Source organism: Streptopelia decaocto, assembly GCF_964273445.1.
Source record: "Streptopelia decaocto genome assembly, contig: HAP1_SCAFFOLD_181, whole genome shotgun sequence".
NCBI classification, from domain to species: domain Eukaryota; kingdom Metazoa; phylum Chordata; class Aves; order Columbiformes; family Columbidae; genus Streptopelia; species Streptopelia decaocto.
In genome coordinates, this window is record NW_028115712.1 from 1 (window position 1) to 17091 (window position 17091).

A 17091-nucleotide genomic window follows, 5' to 3' on the forward strand; every position below is an offset into this window, starting at 1 on the left:
GCACTGTCCATCACTGCACTGTCCATCACTCTGCCCTGTCCATCACTGCACTGTCCATCACTCTCACTGTCCATCACTGCACTGTCCATCACTCTGCACTGTCCATCACTCTGCACTGTCCATCACTGCACTATCCATCACTCTGCACTGTCCATCACTCTCACTGTCCATCACTGCACTGTCCATCACTCTGCACTGTCCATCACTCTGCACTGTCCATCACTGCACTGTCCATCACTCTGCACTGTCCATCACTCTCACTGTCCATCACTGCACTGTCCATCACTCTGCCTGTCCATCACTCTGCCCTGTCCATCACTGCACTGTCCATCACTGCCCTGTCCATCACTGCCCTGTCCATCACTGCACTGTCCATCACTCTGCCCTGTCCATCACTCTGCACTGTCCATCACTGCACTGTCCATCACTGCACTGTCCATCACTCTCACTGTCCATCACTGCACTGTCCATCACTGCACTGTCCATCACTCTGCCCTGTCCATCACTGCACTGTCCATCACTGCACTGTCCATCACTCTCACTGTCCATCACTGCCCTGTCCATCACTGCACTGTCCATCACTGCACTGTCCATCACTGCACTGTCCATCACTCTGCCCTGTCCATCACTCTCACTGTCCATCACTGCACTGTCCATCACTGCACTGTCCATCACTCTCACTGTCCATCACTGCCCTGTCCATCACTGCACTGTCCATCACTCTGCACTGTCCATCACTCTCACTGTCCATCACTGCACTGTCCATCACTCTCACTGTCCATCACTCTCACTGTCCATCACTGCACTGTCCATCACTGCACTGTCCATCACTCTGCCCTGTCCATCACTGCACTGTCCATCACTGCACTGTCCATCACTGCACTGTCCATCACTCTCACTGTCCATCACTGCCCTGTCCATCACTGCCCTGTCCATCACTGCACTGTCCATCACTCTGCCCTGTCCATCACTGCCCTGTCCATCACTGCACTGTCCATCACTGCACTGTCCATCACTCTGCACTGTCCATCACTGCCCTGTCCATCACTGCCCTGTCCATCACTGCACTGTCCATCACTGCACTGTCCATCACTCTCACTGTCCATCACTGCACTGTCCATCACTGCCCTGTCCATCACTGCCCTGTCCATCACTGCACTGTCCATCACTCTGCCCTGTCCATCACTGCACTGTCCATCACTGCACTGTCCATCACTGCACTGTCCATCACTCTGCCCTGTCCATCACTCTCACTGTCCATCACTGCACTGTCCATCACTGCACTGTCCATCACTCTCACTGTCCATCACTGCACTGTCCATCACTCTGCACTGTCCATCACTCTCACTGTCCATCACTGCCCTGTCCATCACTGCACTGTCCATCACTGCACTGTCCATCACTGCACTGTCCATCACTCTGCCCTGTCCATCACTGCACTGTCCATCACTCTCACTGTCCATCACTGCACTGTCCATCACTCTGCACTGTCCATCACTCTGCACTGTCCATCACTGCACTATCCATCACTCTGCACTGTCCATCACTCTCACTGTCCATCACTGCACTGTCCATCACTCTGCACTGTCCATCACTCTGCACTGTCCATCACTGCACTGTCCATCACTCTGCACTGTCCATCACTCTCACTGTCCATCACTGCACTGTCCATCACTCTGCCCTGTCCATCACTCTGCCCTGTCCATCACTGCACTGTCCATCACTGCCCTGTCCATCACTGCCCTGTCCATCACTGCACTGTCCATCACTCTGCCCTGTCCATCACTCTGCACTGTCCATCACTGCACTGTCCATCACTGCACTGTCCATCACTCTCACTGTCCATCACTGCACTGTCCATCACTGCACTGTCCATCACTCTGCCCTGTCCATCACTGCACTGTCCATCACTGCACTGTCCATCACTCTCACTGTCCATCACTGCACTGTCCATCACTGCACTGTCCATCACTGCACTGTCCATCACTGCACTGTCCATCACTCTGCCCTGTCCATCACTCTCACTGTCCATCACTGCACTGTCCATCACTGCACTGTCCATCACTCTCACTGTCCATCACTGCCCTGTCCATCACTGCACTGTCCATCACTCTGCACTGTCCATCACTCTCACTGTCCATCACTGCACTGTCCATCACTCTCACTGTCCATCACTCTCACTGTCCATCACTGCACTGTCCATCACTGCACTGTCCATCACTCTGCCCTGTCCATCACTGCACTGTCCATCACTGCACTGTCCATCACTGCACTGTCCATCACTCTCACTGTCCATCACTGCCCTGTCCATCACTGCCCTGTCCATCACTGCACTGTCCATCACTCTGCCCTGTCCATCACTGCACTGTCCATCACTGCACTGTCCATCACTGCACTGTCCATCACTCTGCCCTGTCCATCACTCTCACTGTCCATCACTGCACTGTCCATCACTGCACTGTCCATCACTCTCACTGTCCATCACTGCACTGTCCATCACTCTGCACTGTCCATCACTCTCACTGTCCATCACTGCCCTGTCCATCACTGCACTGTCCATCACTGCACTGTCCATCACTCTGCCCTGTCCATCACTGCACTGTCCATCACTCTCACTGTCCATCACTGCACTGTCCATCACTGCACTGTCCATCACTGCACTGTCCATCACTCTGCCCTGTCCATCACTGCACTGTCCATCACTGCACTGTCCATCACTGCCCTGTCCATCACTGCACTGTCCATCACTCTGCCCTGTCCATCACTCTCACTGTCCATCACTGCACTGTCCATCACTGCACTGTCCATCACTCTCACTGTCCATCACTCTCACTGTCCATCACTGCACTGTCCATCACTGCACTGTCCATCACTCTGCACTGTCCATTACTCTCACTGTCCATCACTGCACTGTCCATCACTCTCACTGTCCATCACTCTCACTGTCCATCACTGCACTGTCCATCACTGCACTGTCCATCACTCTGCACTGTCCATCACTCTCACTGTCCATCACTGCACTGTCCATCACTGCACTGTCCATCACTCTGCACTGTCCATCACTCTCACTGTCCATCACTCTCACTGTCCATCACTCTGCCCTGTCCATCACTGCACTGTCCATCACTGCACTGTCCATCACTCTCACTGTCCATCACTCTGCCCTGTCCATCACTGCACTGTCCATCACTGCACTGTCCATCACTCTGCACTGTCCATCACTCTCACTGTCCATCACTGCACTGTCCATCACTCTCACTGTCCATCACTGCACTGTCCATCACTGCCCTGTCCATCACTGCACTGTCCATCACTCTCACTGTCCATCACTGCACTGTCCATCACTGCACTGTCCATCACTCTCACTGTCCATCACTGCACTGTCCATCACTGCACTGTCCATCACTCTGCACTGTCCATCACTGCACTGTCCATCACTCTCACTGTCCATCACTGCACTGTCCATCACTCTGCACTGTCCATCACTGCACTGTCCATCACTGCACTGTCCATCACTCTCACTGTCCATCACTCTCACTGTCCATCACTCTCACTGTCCGTCACTCTCACTGTCCATCACTCTGCCCTGTCCATCACTCTCACTGTCCATCACTCTCACTGTCCATCACTGCCCTGTCCATCACTCTGCCCTGTCCATCACTGCCCTGTCCATCACTGCATTGTCCATCACTGCACTGTCCATCACTGCCCTGTCCATCACTGCCCTGTCCATCACTGCACTGTCCATCACTCTGCCCTGTCCATCACTGCACTGTCCATCACTCTGCACTGTCCATCACTGCACTGTCCATCACTGCCCTGTCCATCACTGCACTGTCCATCACTGCACTGTCCATCACTCTGCACTGTCCATCACTGCCCTGTCCATCACTGCACTGTCCATCACTGCACTGTCCATCACTCTGCACTGTCCATCACTGCCCTGTCCATCACTGCCCTGTCCATCACTGCACTGTCCATCACTGCACTGTCCATCACTCTCACTGTCCATCACTGCCCTGTCCATCACTGCCCTGTCCATCACTGCACTGTCCATCACTCTGCCCTGTCCATCACTGCACTGTCCATCACTGCACTGTCCATCACTCTGCCCTGTCCATCACTCTCACTGTCCATCACTGCACTGTCCATCACTGCACTGTCCATCACTCTCACTGTCCATCACTGCACTGTCCATCACTCTGCCCTGTCCATCACTCTCACTGTCTATCACTGCACTGTCCATCACTGCACTGTCCATCACTGCACTGTCCATCACTCTCACTGTCCATCACTCTCACTGTCCATCACTGCACTGTCCATCACTGCACTGTCCATCACTCTGCCCTGTCCATCACTGCACTGTCCATCACTCTCACTGTCCATCACTGCACTGTCCATCACTGCACTGTCCATCACTCTGCCCTGTCCATCACTGCACTGTCCATCACTGCACTGTCCATCACTGCCCTGTCCATCACTGCACTGTCCATCACTCTGCCCTGTCCATCACTCTCACTGTCCATCACTGCACTGTCCATCACTGCACTGTCCATCACTCTCACTGTCCATCACTCTCACTGTCCATCACTGCACTGTCCATCACTGCACTGTCCATCACTCTGCACTGTCCATTACTCTCACTGTCCATCACTGCACTGTCCATCACTCTCACTGTCCATCACTCTCACTGTCCATCACTGCACTGTCCATCACTGCACTGTCCATCACTCTGCACTGTCCATCACTCTCACTGTCCATCACTGCACTGTCCATCACTGCACTGTCCATCACTCTGCACTGTCCATCACTCTCACTGTCCATCACTCTCACTGTCCATCACTCTGCCCTGTCCATCACTGCACTGTCCATCACTGCACTGTCCATCACTCTCACTGTCCATCACTCTGCCCTGTCCATCACTGCACTGTCCATCACTGCACTGTCCATCACTCTGCACTGTCCATCACTCTCACTGTCCATCACTGCACTGTCCATCACTCTCACTGTCCATCACTGCACTGTCCATCACTGCACTGTCCATCACTGCCCTGTCCATCACTGCACTGTCCATCACTCTCACTGTCCATCACTGCACTGTCCATCACTGCACTGTCCATCACTGCCCTGTCCATCACTGCACTGTCCATCACTCTCACTGTCCATCACTGCACTGTCCATCACTCTCACTGTCCATCACTGCACTGTCCATCACTGCACTGTCCATCACTCTGCACTGTCCATCACTGCACTGTCCATCACTCTCACTGTCCATCACTGCACTGTCCATCACTCTGCACTGTCCATCACTGCACTGTCCATCACTGCACTGTCCATCACTCTCACTGTCCATCACTGCACTGTCCATCACTCTCACTGTCCATCACTCTCACTGTCCATCACTCTCACTGTCCGTCACTCTCACTGTCCATCACTCTGCCCTGTCCATCACTCTCACTGTCCATCACTCTCACTGTCCATCACTGCCCTGTCCATCACTCTGCCCTGTCCATCACTGCCCTGTCCATCACTGCATTGTCCATCACTGCACTGTCCATCACTGCCCTGTCCATCACTGCCCTGTCCATCACTGCACTGTCCATCACTCTGCACTGTCCATCACTGCACTGTCCATCACTGCACTGTCCATCACTGCCCTGTCCATCACTGCACTGTCCATCACTCTGCACTGTCCATCACTGCACTGTCCATCACTGCCCTGTCCATCACTGCACTGTCCATCACTGCACTGTCCATCACTCTCACTGTCCATCACTGCCCTGTCCATCACTGCACTGTCCATCACTCTGCACTGTCCATCACTGCACTGTCCATCACTGCACTGTCCATCACTCTCACTGTCCATCACTGCACTGTCCATCACTGCCCTGTCCATCACTCTGCCCTGTCCATCACTGCCCTGTCCATCACTGCACTGTCCATCACTCTGCCCTGTCCATCACTGCACTGTCCATCACTCTGCACTGTCCATCACTGCACTGTCCATCACTGCCCTGTCCATCACTGCACTGTCCATCACTGCACTGTCCATCACTCTGCACTGTCCATCACTGCCCTGTCCATCACTGCACTGTCCATCACTGCACTGTCCATCACTCTGCACTGTCCATCACTGCCCTGTCCATCACTGCCCTGTCCATCACTGCACTGTCCATCACTGCACTGTCCATCACTCTCACTGTCCATCACTGCCCTGTCCATCACTGCCCTGTCCATCACTGCACTGTCCATCACTGCACTGTCCATCACTCTGCCCTGTCCATCACTGCACTGTCCATCACTGCACTGTCCATCACTGCACTGTCCATCACTCTGCCCTGTCCATCACTCTCACTGTCCATCACTGCACTGTCCATCACTGCACTGTCCATCACTCTCACTGTCCATCACTGCACTGTCCATCACTCTGCCCTGTCCATCACTCTCACTGTCCATCACTGCACTGTCCATCACTGCACTGTCCATCACTCTCACTGTCCATCACTCTCACTGTCCATCACTGCACTGTCCATCACTGCCCTGTCCATCACTCTGCCCTGTCCATCACTGCCCTGTCCATCACTGCACTGTCCATCACTGCACTGTCCATCACTCTGCACTGTCCATCACTGCCCTGTCCATCACTGCCCTGTCCATCACTGCACTGTCCATCACTGCACTGTCCATCACTCTCACTGTCCATCACTGCACTGTCCATCACTGCCCTGTCCATCACTGCCCTGTCCATCACTGCACTGTCCATCACTCTGCCCTGTCCATCACTGCACTGTCCATCACTGCACTGTCCATCACTGCACTGTCCATCACTCTGCCCTGTCCATCACTCTCACTGTCCATCACTGCACTGTCCATCACTGCACTGTCCATCACTCTCACTGTCCATCACTGCACTGTCCATCACTCTGCACTGTCCATCACTCTCACTGTCCATCACTGCCCTGTTCATCACTGCACTGTCCATCACTGCACTGTCCATCACTCTGCCCTGTCCATCACTGCACTGTCCATCACTCTCACTGTCCATCACTGCACTGTCCATCACTCTGCACTGTCCATCACTCTGCACTGTCCATCACTGCACTGTCCATCACTCTGCACTGTCCATCACTCTCACTGTCCATCACTGCACTGTCCATCACTCTGCACTGTCCATCACTCTGCACTGTCCATCACTGCACTGTCCATCACTCTGCACTGTCCATCACTCTCACTGTCCATCACTGCCCTGTCCATCACTGCACTGTCCATCACTGCCTTGTCCATCACTGCACTGTCCATCACTCTGCACTGTCCATCACTGCCCTGTCCATCACTGCCCTGTCCATCACTGCACTGTCCATCACTGCACTGTCCATCACTCTCACTGTCCATCACTGCCCTGTCCATCACTGCACTGTCCATCACTGCCCTGTCCATCACTGCACTGTCCATCACTCTGCACTGTCCATCACTGCACTGTCCATCACTGCACTGTCCATCACTCTCACTGTCCATCACTGCACTGTCCATCACTGCCCTGTCCATCACTCTGCCCTGTCCATCACTGCCCTGTCCATCACTGCACTGTCCATCACTGCACTGTCCATCACTCTGCACTGTCCATCACTGCCCTGTCCATCGCTGCCCTGTCCATCACTGCACTGTCCATCACTGCACTGTCCATCACTCTCACTGTCCATCACTGCACTGTCCATCACTGCCCTGTCCATCACTGCCCTGTCTATCACTGCACTGTCCATCACTCTGCCCTGTCCATCACTGCACTGTCCATCACTGCACTGTCCATCACTGCACTGTCCATCACTCTGCCCTGTCCATCACTCTCACTGTCCATCACTGCACTGTCCATCACTGCACTGTCCATCACTCTCACTGTCCATCACTGCACTGTCCATCACTCTGCACTGTCCATCACTGCCCTGTCCATCACAGCACTGTCCATCACTGCACTGTCCATCACTGCACTGTCCATCACTCTGCCCTGTCCATCACTGCACTGTCCATCACTCTCACTGTCCATCACTGCACTGTCCATCACTCTGCACTGTCCATCACTCTGCACTGTCCATCACTGCACTGTCCATCACTCTGCACTGTCCATCACTCTCACTGTCCATCACTGCACTGTCCATCACTCTGCACTGTCCATCACTCTGCACTGTCCATCACTGCACTGTCCATCACTCTGCACTGTCCATCACTCTCACTGTCCATCACTGCACTGTCCATCACTCTGCCCTGTCCATCACTCTGCACTGTCCATCACTCTGCCCTGTCCATCACTCTGCCCTGTCCATCACTCTGCACTGTCCATCACTGCCCTGTCCATCACTGCCCTGTCCATCACTGCACTGTCCATCACTGCACTGTCCATCACTCTGCCCTGTCCATCACTCTGCACTGTCCATCACTGCACTGTCCATCACTGCACTGTCCATCACTCTCACTGTCCATCACTGCACTGTCCATCACTGCACTGTCCATCACTCTGCCCTGTCCATCACTGCACTGTCCATCACTGCACTGTCCATCACTCTCACTGTCCATCACTGCCCTGTCCATCACTGCACTGTCCATCACTGCACTGTCCATCACTGCACTGTCCATCACTCTGCCCTGTCCATCACTCTCACTGTCCATCACTGCACTGTCCATCACTGCACTGTCCATCACTCTCACTGTCCATCACTCTCACTGTCCATCACTGCACTGTCCATCACTGCACTGTCCATCACTCTGCCCTGTCCATCACTGCACTGTCCATCACTGCACTGTCCATCACTCTCACTGTCCATCACTGCACTGTCCATCACTGCCCTGTCCATCACTGCCCTGTCCATCACTGCACTGTCCATCACTCTGCCCTGTCCATCACTGCACTGTCCATCACTGCACTGTCCATCACTCTGCCCTGTCCATCACTCTCACTGTCCATCACTGCACTGTCCATCACTGCACTGTCCATCACTCTCACTGTCCATCACTGCACTGTCCATCACTCTGCACTGTCCATCACTCTCACTGTCCATCACTGCCCTGTCCATCACTGCACTGTCCATCACTGCACTGTCCATCACTGCACTGTCCATCACTCTGCCCTGTCCATCACTGCACTGTCCATCACTCTCACTGTCCATCACTGCACTGTCCATCACTCTGCACTGTCCATCACTCTGCACTGTCCATCACTGCACTGTCCATCACTCTGCACTGTCCATCACTCTGCCCTGTCCATCACTCTGCCCTGTCCATCACTGCACTGTCCATCACTGCCCTGTCCATCACTGCACTGTCCATCACTGCACTGTCCATCACTCTGCCCTGTCCATCACTCTGCACTGTCCATCACTGCACTGTCCATCACTGCACTGTCCATCACTCTCACTGTCCATCACTGCACTGTCCATCACTCTGCCCTGTCCATCACTGCACTGTCCATCACTGCACTGTCCATCACTGCCCTGTCCATCACTGCACTGTCCATCACTCTGCCCTGTCCATCACTCTCACTGTCCATCACTGCACTGTCCATCACTGCACTGTCCATCACTCTCACTGTCCATCACTGCCCTGTCCATCACTGCACTGTCCATCACTGCACTGTCCATCACTCTGCACTGTCCATCACTCTCACTGTCCATCACTGCACTGTCCATCACTCTCACTGTCCATCACTCTCACTGTCCATCACTGCACTGTCCATCACTGCACTGTCCATCACTCTGCACTGTCCATCACTCTCACTGTCCATCACTGCACTGTCCATCACTGCACTGTCCATCACTCTGCACTGTCCATCACTCTCACTGTCCATCACTCTCACTGTCCATCACTCTGCCCTGTCCATCACTGCACTGTCCATCACTGCACTGTCCATCACTCTCACTGTCCATCACTCTGCCCTGTCCATCACTGCACTGTCCATCACTGCACTGTCCATCACTCTCACTGTCCATCACTGCACTGTCCATCACTGCACTGTCCATCACTGCCCTGTCCATCACTGCACTGTCCATCACTCTCACTGTCCATCACTGCACTGTCCATCACTGCCCTGTCCATCACTGCACTGTCCATCACTCTCACTGTCCATCACTGCCCTGTCCATCACTGCACTGTCCATCACTCTCACTGTCCATCACTGCCCTGTCCATCACTGCACTGTCCATCACTCTCACTGTCCATCACTGCTCTGTCCATCACTGCACTGTCCATCACTGCACTGTCCATCACTCTGCACTGTCCATCACTGCACTGTCCATCACTGCACTGTCCATCACTCTCACTGTCCATCACTGCCCTGTCCATCACTCTCACTGTCCATCACTCTCACTGTCCATCACTGCCCTGTCCATCACTGCACTGTCCATCACTGCACTGTCCATCACTCTCACTGTCCATCACTGCCCTGTCCATCACTGCACTGTCCATCACTGCACTGTCCATCACTCTGCCCTGTCCATCACTCTGCCCTGTCCATCACTCTGCACTGTCCATCACTGCACTGTCCATAACTGCACTGTCCATCACTCTCACTGTCCATCACTGCACTGTCCATCACTCTGCCCTGTCCATCACTCTGCACTGTCCATCACTGCACTGTCCATCACTCTGCCCTGTCCATCACTGCACTGTCCATCACTGCACTGTCCATCACTCTCACTGTCCATCACTGCACTGTCCATCACTGCACTGTCCATCACTGCCCTGTCCATCACTGCACTGTCCATCACTCTCACTGTCCATCACTGCCCTGTCCATCACTGCACTGTCCATCACTCTGCACTGTCCATCACTGCTCTGTCCATCACTGCACTGTCCATCACTGCACTGTCCATCACTCTGCCCTGTCCATCACTCTGCACTGTCCATCACTGCACTTTCCATCACTGCACTGTCCATCACTCTCACTGTCCATCACTGCCCTGTCCATCACTCTCACTGTCCATCACTCTCACTGTCCATCACTGCCCTGTCCATCACTGCACTGTCCATCACTGCACTGTCCATCACTCTCACTGTCCATCACTGCCCTGTCCATCACTCTCACTGTCCATCACTCTCACTGTCCATTACTCTCACTGTCCATCACTGCACTGTCCATCACTCTCACTGTCCATCACTGCCCTGTCCATCACTGCACTGTCCATCACTGCACTGTCCATCACTCTGCCCTGTCCATCACTCTGCACTGTCCATCACTGCACTGTCCATCACTGCACTGTCCATCACTCTCACTGTCCATCACTGCACTGTCCATCACTGCACTGTCCATCACTCTCACTGTCCATCACTCTGCACTGTCCATCACTCTGCACTGTCCATCACTGCACTGTCCATCACTCTGCACTGTCCATCACTGCACTGTCCATCACTGCACTGTCCATCACTCTGCACTGTCCATCACTCTCACTGTCCATCACTCTGCACTGTCCATCACTCTCACTGTCCATCACTCTGCCCTGTCCATCACTGCACTGTCCATCACTCTGCCCTGTCCATCACTGCACTGTCCATCACTGCACTGTCCATCACTGCACTGTCCATCACTGCCTGTCCATCACTCTCACTGTCCATCACTGCACTGTCCATCACTCTTCACTGTCCATCACTCTGCCCTCACCTCACTGTCCATCACTGCACTGTCCATCACTGCACTGTCCATCACTGCCCTGTCCATCACTCTGCCCTGTCCATCACTCTCACTGTCCATCACTGCACTGTCCATCACTGCCCTGTCCATCACTCTCACTGTCCATCACTGCCCTGTCCATCACTGCACTGTCCATCACTCTCACTGTCCATCACTGCACTGTCCATCACTCTGCACTGTCCATCACTCTGCACTGTCCATCACTGCACTGTCCATCACTCTGCACTGTCCATCACTGCACTGTCCTACTTGCCTGTCATCACTGCACTGTCCATCACTGTCACTGTCCATCACTGCACTGTCCATCACTCTGCCCTGTCCATCACTCTCACTGTCCATCACTGCACTGTCCATCACTGCCCTGTCCATCACTCTGCACTGTCCATCACTCTGCACTGTCCATCACTGCACTGTCCATCACTCTCACTGTCCATCACTGCACTGTCCATCACTCTGCCCTGTCCATCACTCTGCACTGTCCATCACTGCCCTGTCCATCACTCTGCACTGTCCATCACTGCACTGTCCATCACTGCACTGTCCATCACTGCACTGTCCATCACTCTGCCCTGTCCATCACTGCACTGTCCATCACTCTCACTGTCCATCACTCTGCCCTGTCCATCACTCTGCCCTGTCCATCACTCTGCACTGTCCATCACTGCACTGTCCATCACTCTGCCCTGTCCATCACTCTGCCCTGTCCATCACTCTCACTGTCCATCACTGCACTGTCCATCACTCTGCCCTGTCCATCACTCTGCACTGTCCATCACTCTGCCCTGTCCATCACTGCACTGTCCATCACTGCACTGTCCATCACTCTCACTGTCCATCACTCTGCCCTGTCCATCACTCTCACTGTCCATCACTCTGCCCTGTCCATCACTGCCCTGTCCATCACTGCACTGTCCATCACTCTCACTGTCCATCACTCTGCCCTGTCCATCACTGCACTGTCCATCACTGCACTGTCCATCACTGCACTGTCCATCACTCTCACTGTCCATCACTCTGCCCTGTCCATCACTCTGCACTGTCCATCACTCTGCCCTGTCCATCACTGCACTGTCCATCACTCTCACTGTCCATCACTGCACTGTCCATCACTGCACTGTCCATCACTCTGCCCTGTCCATCACTGCACTGTCCATCACTGCACTGTCCATCACTCTGCCCTGTCCATCACTCTGCACTGTCCATCACTGCCCTGTCCATCACTCTCACTGTCCATCACTGCACTGTCCATCACTCTCACTGTCCATCACTGCCCTGTCCATCACTCTGCACTGTCCATCACTCTGCACTGTCCATCACTGCACTGTCCATCACTCTCACTGTCCATCACTGCACTGTCCATCACTCTGCACTGTCCATCACTGCCCTGTCCATCACTCTGCACTGTCCATCACTCTGCACTGTCCATCACTGCACTGTCCATCACTCTCACTGTCCATCACTGCACTGTCCATCACTCTGCACTGTCCATCACTGCCCTGTCCATCACTCTCACTGTCCATCACTCTGCACTGTCCATCACTGCACTGTCCATCACTCTCACTGTCCATCACTCTCACTGTCCATCACTCTGCCCTGTCCATCACTGCACTGTCCATCACTCTCACTGTCCATCACTCTCACTGTCCATCACTGCCCTGTCCATCACTGCACTGTCCATCACTCTGCCCTGTCCATCACTCTGCACTGTCCATCACTGCACTGTCCATCACTGCCCTGTCCATCACTCTCACTGTCCATCACTCTCACTGTCCATCAGTGCACTGTCCATCACTGCACTGTCCATCACTGCCCTGTCCATCACTCTCACTGTCCATCACTGCACTGTCCATCACTCTCACTGTCCATCACTCTGCCCTGTCCATCACTCTGCACTGTCCATCACTCTGCCCTGTCCATCACTGCACTGTCCATCACTCTCACTGTCCATCACTGCACTGTCCATCACTGCACTGTCCATCACTCTGCCCTGTCCATCACTGCACTGTCCATCACTGCACTGTCCATCACTCTGCCCTGTCCATCACTCTGCACTGTCCATCACTGCCCTGTCCATCACTCTCACTGTCCATCACTGCCCTGTCCATCACTCTGCACTGTCCATCACTCTGCACTGTCCATCACTGCACTGTCCATCACTCTCACTGTCCATCACTGCACTGTCCATCACTCTGCACTGTCCATCACTGCCCTGTCCATCACTCTGCACTGTCCATCACTCTGCACTGTCCATCACTGCACTGTCCATCACTCTCACTGTCCATCATTCTCACTGTCCATCACTCTGCCCTGTCCATCACTGCACTGTCCATCACTCTCACTGTCCATCACTCTCACTGTCCATCACTGCCCTGTCCATCACTGCACTGTCCATCACTCTGCCCTGTCCATCACTCTGCACTGTCCATCACTGCCCTGTCCATCACTGCCCTGTCCATCACTCTCACTGTCCATCACTCTCACTGTCCATCAGTGCACTGTCCATCACTGCACTGTCCATCACTGCCCTGTCCATCACTCTCACTGTCCATCACTGCACTGTCCGCACTGTCCATCACTGCCCTGTCCATCACTCTGCCCTGTCCATCACTGCACTGTCCATCACTGCACTGTCCATCACTCTGCACTGTCCATCACTCTGCCCTGTCCATCACTGCACTGTCCATCACTCTCACTGTCCATCACTGCACTGTCCATCACTGCACTGTCCATCACTCTGCCCTGTCCATCACTGCACTGTCCATCACTGCACTGTCCATCACTCTGCCCTGTCCATCACTCTGCACTGTCCATCACTGCCCTGTCCATCACTCTCACTGTCCATCACTGCCCTGTCCATCACTCTGCACTGTCCATCACTCTGCACTGTCCATCACTGCACTGTCCATCACTCTCACTGTCCATCACTGCACTGTCCATCACTCTGCACTGTCCATCACTGCCCTGTCCATCACTCTGCACTGTCCATCACTCTGCACTGTCCATCACTGCACTGTCCATCACTCTCACTGTCCATCACTCTCACTGTCCATCACTCTGCCCTGTCCATCACTGCACTGTCCATCACTCTCACTGTCCATCACTGCCCTGTCCATCACTGCACTGTCCATCACTCTGCCCTGTCCATCACTCTGCACTGTCCATCACTGCACTGTCCATCACTGCCCTGTCCATCACTGCCCTGTCCATCACTCTCACTGTCCATCACTCTCACTGTCCATCAGTGCACTGTCCATCACTGCACTGTCCATCACTGCCCTGTCCATCACTGCACTGTCCATCACTGCCCTGTCCATCACTCTCACTGTCCATCACTGCACTGTCCATCACTGCCCTGTCCATCACTGCACTGTCCATCACTGCCCTGTCCATCACTCTGCCCTGTCCATCACTGCACTGTCCATCACTGCACTGTCCATCACTCTGCCCTGTCCATCACTCTGCACTGTCCATCACTGCACTGTCCATCACTGCACTGTCCATCACTCTGCCCTGTCCATCACTCTCACTGTCCATCACTGCCCTGTCCATCACTCTGCCCTGTCCATCACTGCACTGTCCATCACTGCACTGTCCATCACTGCACTGTCCATCACTCTCACTGTCCATCACTGCACTGTCCATCACTGCACTGTCCATCACTCTCACTGTCCATCACTCTGCCCTGTCCATCACTCTGCCCTGTCCATCACTGCCCTGTCCATCACTCTGCACTGTCCATCACTGCACTGTCCATCACTGCACTGTCCATCACTGCACTGTCCATCACTCTGCCCTGTCCATCACTCTGCACTGTCCATCACTGCACTGTCCATCACTGCACTGTCCATCACTCTGCCCTGTCCATCACTCTCACTGTCCATCACTGCACTGTCCATCACTGCACTGTCCATCACTCTGCCCTGTCCATCACTCTGCACTGTCCATCACTCTGCCCTGTCCATCACTGCACTGTCCATCACTCTCACTGTCCATCACTGCACTGTCCATCACTCTGCACTGTCCATCACTCTGCACTGTCCATCACTGCACTGTCCATCACTGCACTGTCCATCACTCTGCCCTGTCCATCACTCTGCACTGTCCATCACTCTGCCCTGTCCATCACTGCACTGTCCATCACTGCACTGTCCATCACTCTGCACTGTCCATCACTGCACTGTCCATCACTGCACTGTCCATCACTCTGCACTGTCCATCACTGCACTGTCCATCACTGCCCTGTCCATCACTCTCACTGTCCATCACTCTGCCCTGTCCATCACTCTCACTGTCCATCACTCTGCCCTGTCCATCACTGCCCTGTCCATCACTGCACTGTCCATCACTCTCACTGTCCATCACTCTGCCCTGTCCATCACTGCACTGTCCATCACTGCACTGTCCATCACTCTCACTGTCCATCACTCTGCCCTGTCCATCACTGCACTGTCCATCACTCTCACTGTCCATCACTGCACTGTCCATCACTGCACTGTCCATCACTCTGCCCTGTCCATCACTGCACTGTCCATCACTGCACTGTCCATCACTCTGCCCTGTCCATCACTCTGCACTGTCCATCACTGCCCTGTCCATCACTCTCACTGTCCATCACTGCACTGTCCATCACTCTCACTGTCCATCACTGCCCTGTCCATCACTCTGCACTGTCCATCACTCTGCACTGTCCATCACTGCACTGTCCATCACTCTCACTGTCCATCACTGCACTGTCCATCACTCTGCACTGTCCATCACTGCCCTGTCCATCACTCTGCACTGTCCATCACTCTGCACTGTCCATCACTGCACTGTCCATCACTCTCACTGTCCATCACTCTCACTGTCCATCACTCTGCCCTGTCCATCACTGCACTGTCCATCACTCTCACTGTCCATCACTCTCACTGTCCATCACTGCCCTGTCCATCACTGCACTGTCCATCACTCTGCCCTGTCCATCACTCTGCACTGTCCATCACTGCACTGTCCATCACTGCCCTGTCCATCACTGCCCTGTCCATCACTGCACTGTCCATCACTGCCCTGTCCATCACTGCACTGTCCATCACTGCCCTGTCCATCACTCTGCCCTGTCCATCACTGCACTGTCCATCACTGCACTGTCCATCACTCTGCACTGTCCATCACTCTGCCCTGTCCATCACTGCACTGTCCATCACTCTCACTGTCCATCACTGCACTGTCCATCACTGCACTGTCCATCACTCTGCCCTGTCCATCACTGCACTGTCCATCACTGCACTGTCCATCACTCTGCCCTGTCCATCACTCTGCACTGTCCATCACTGCCCTGTCCATCACTCTCACTGTCCATCACTGCCCTGTCCATCACTCTGCACTGTCCATCACTCTGCACTGTCCATCACTGCACTGTCCATCACTCTCACTGTCCA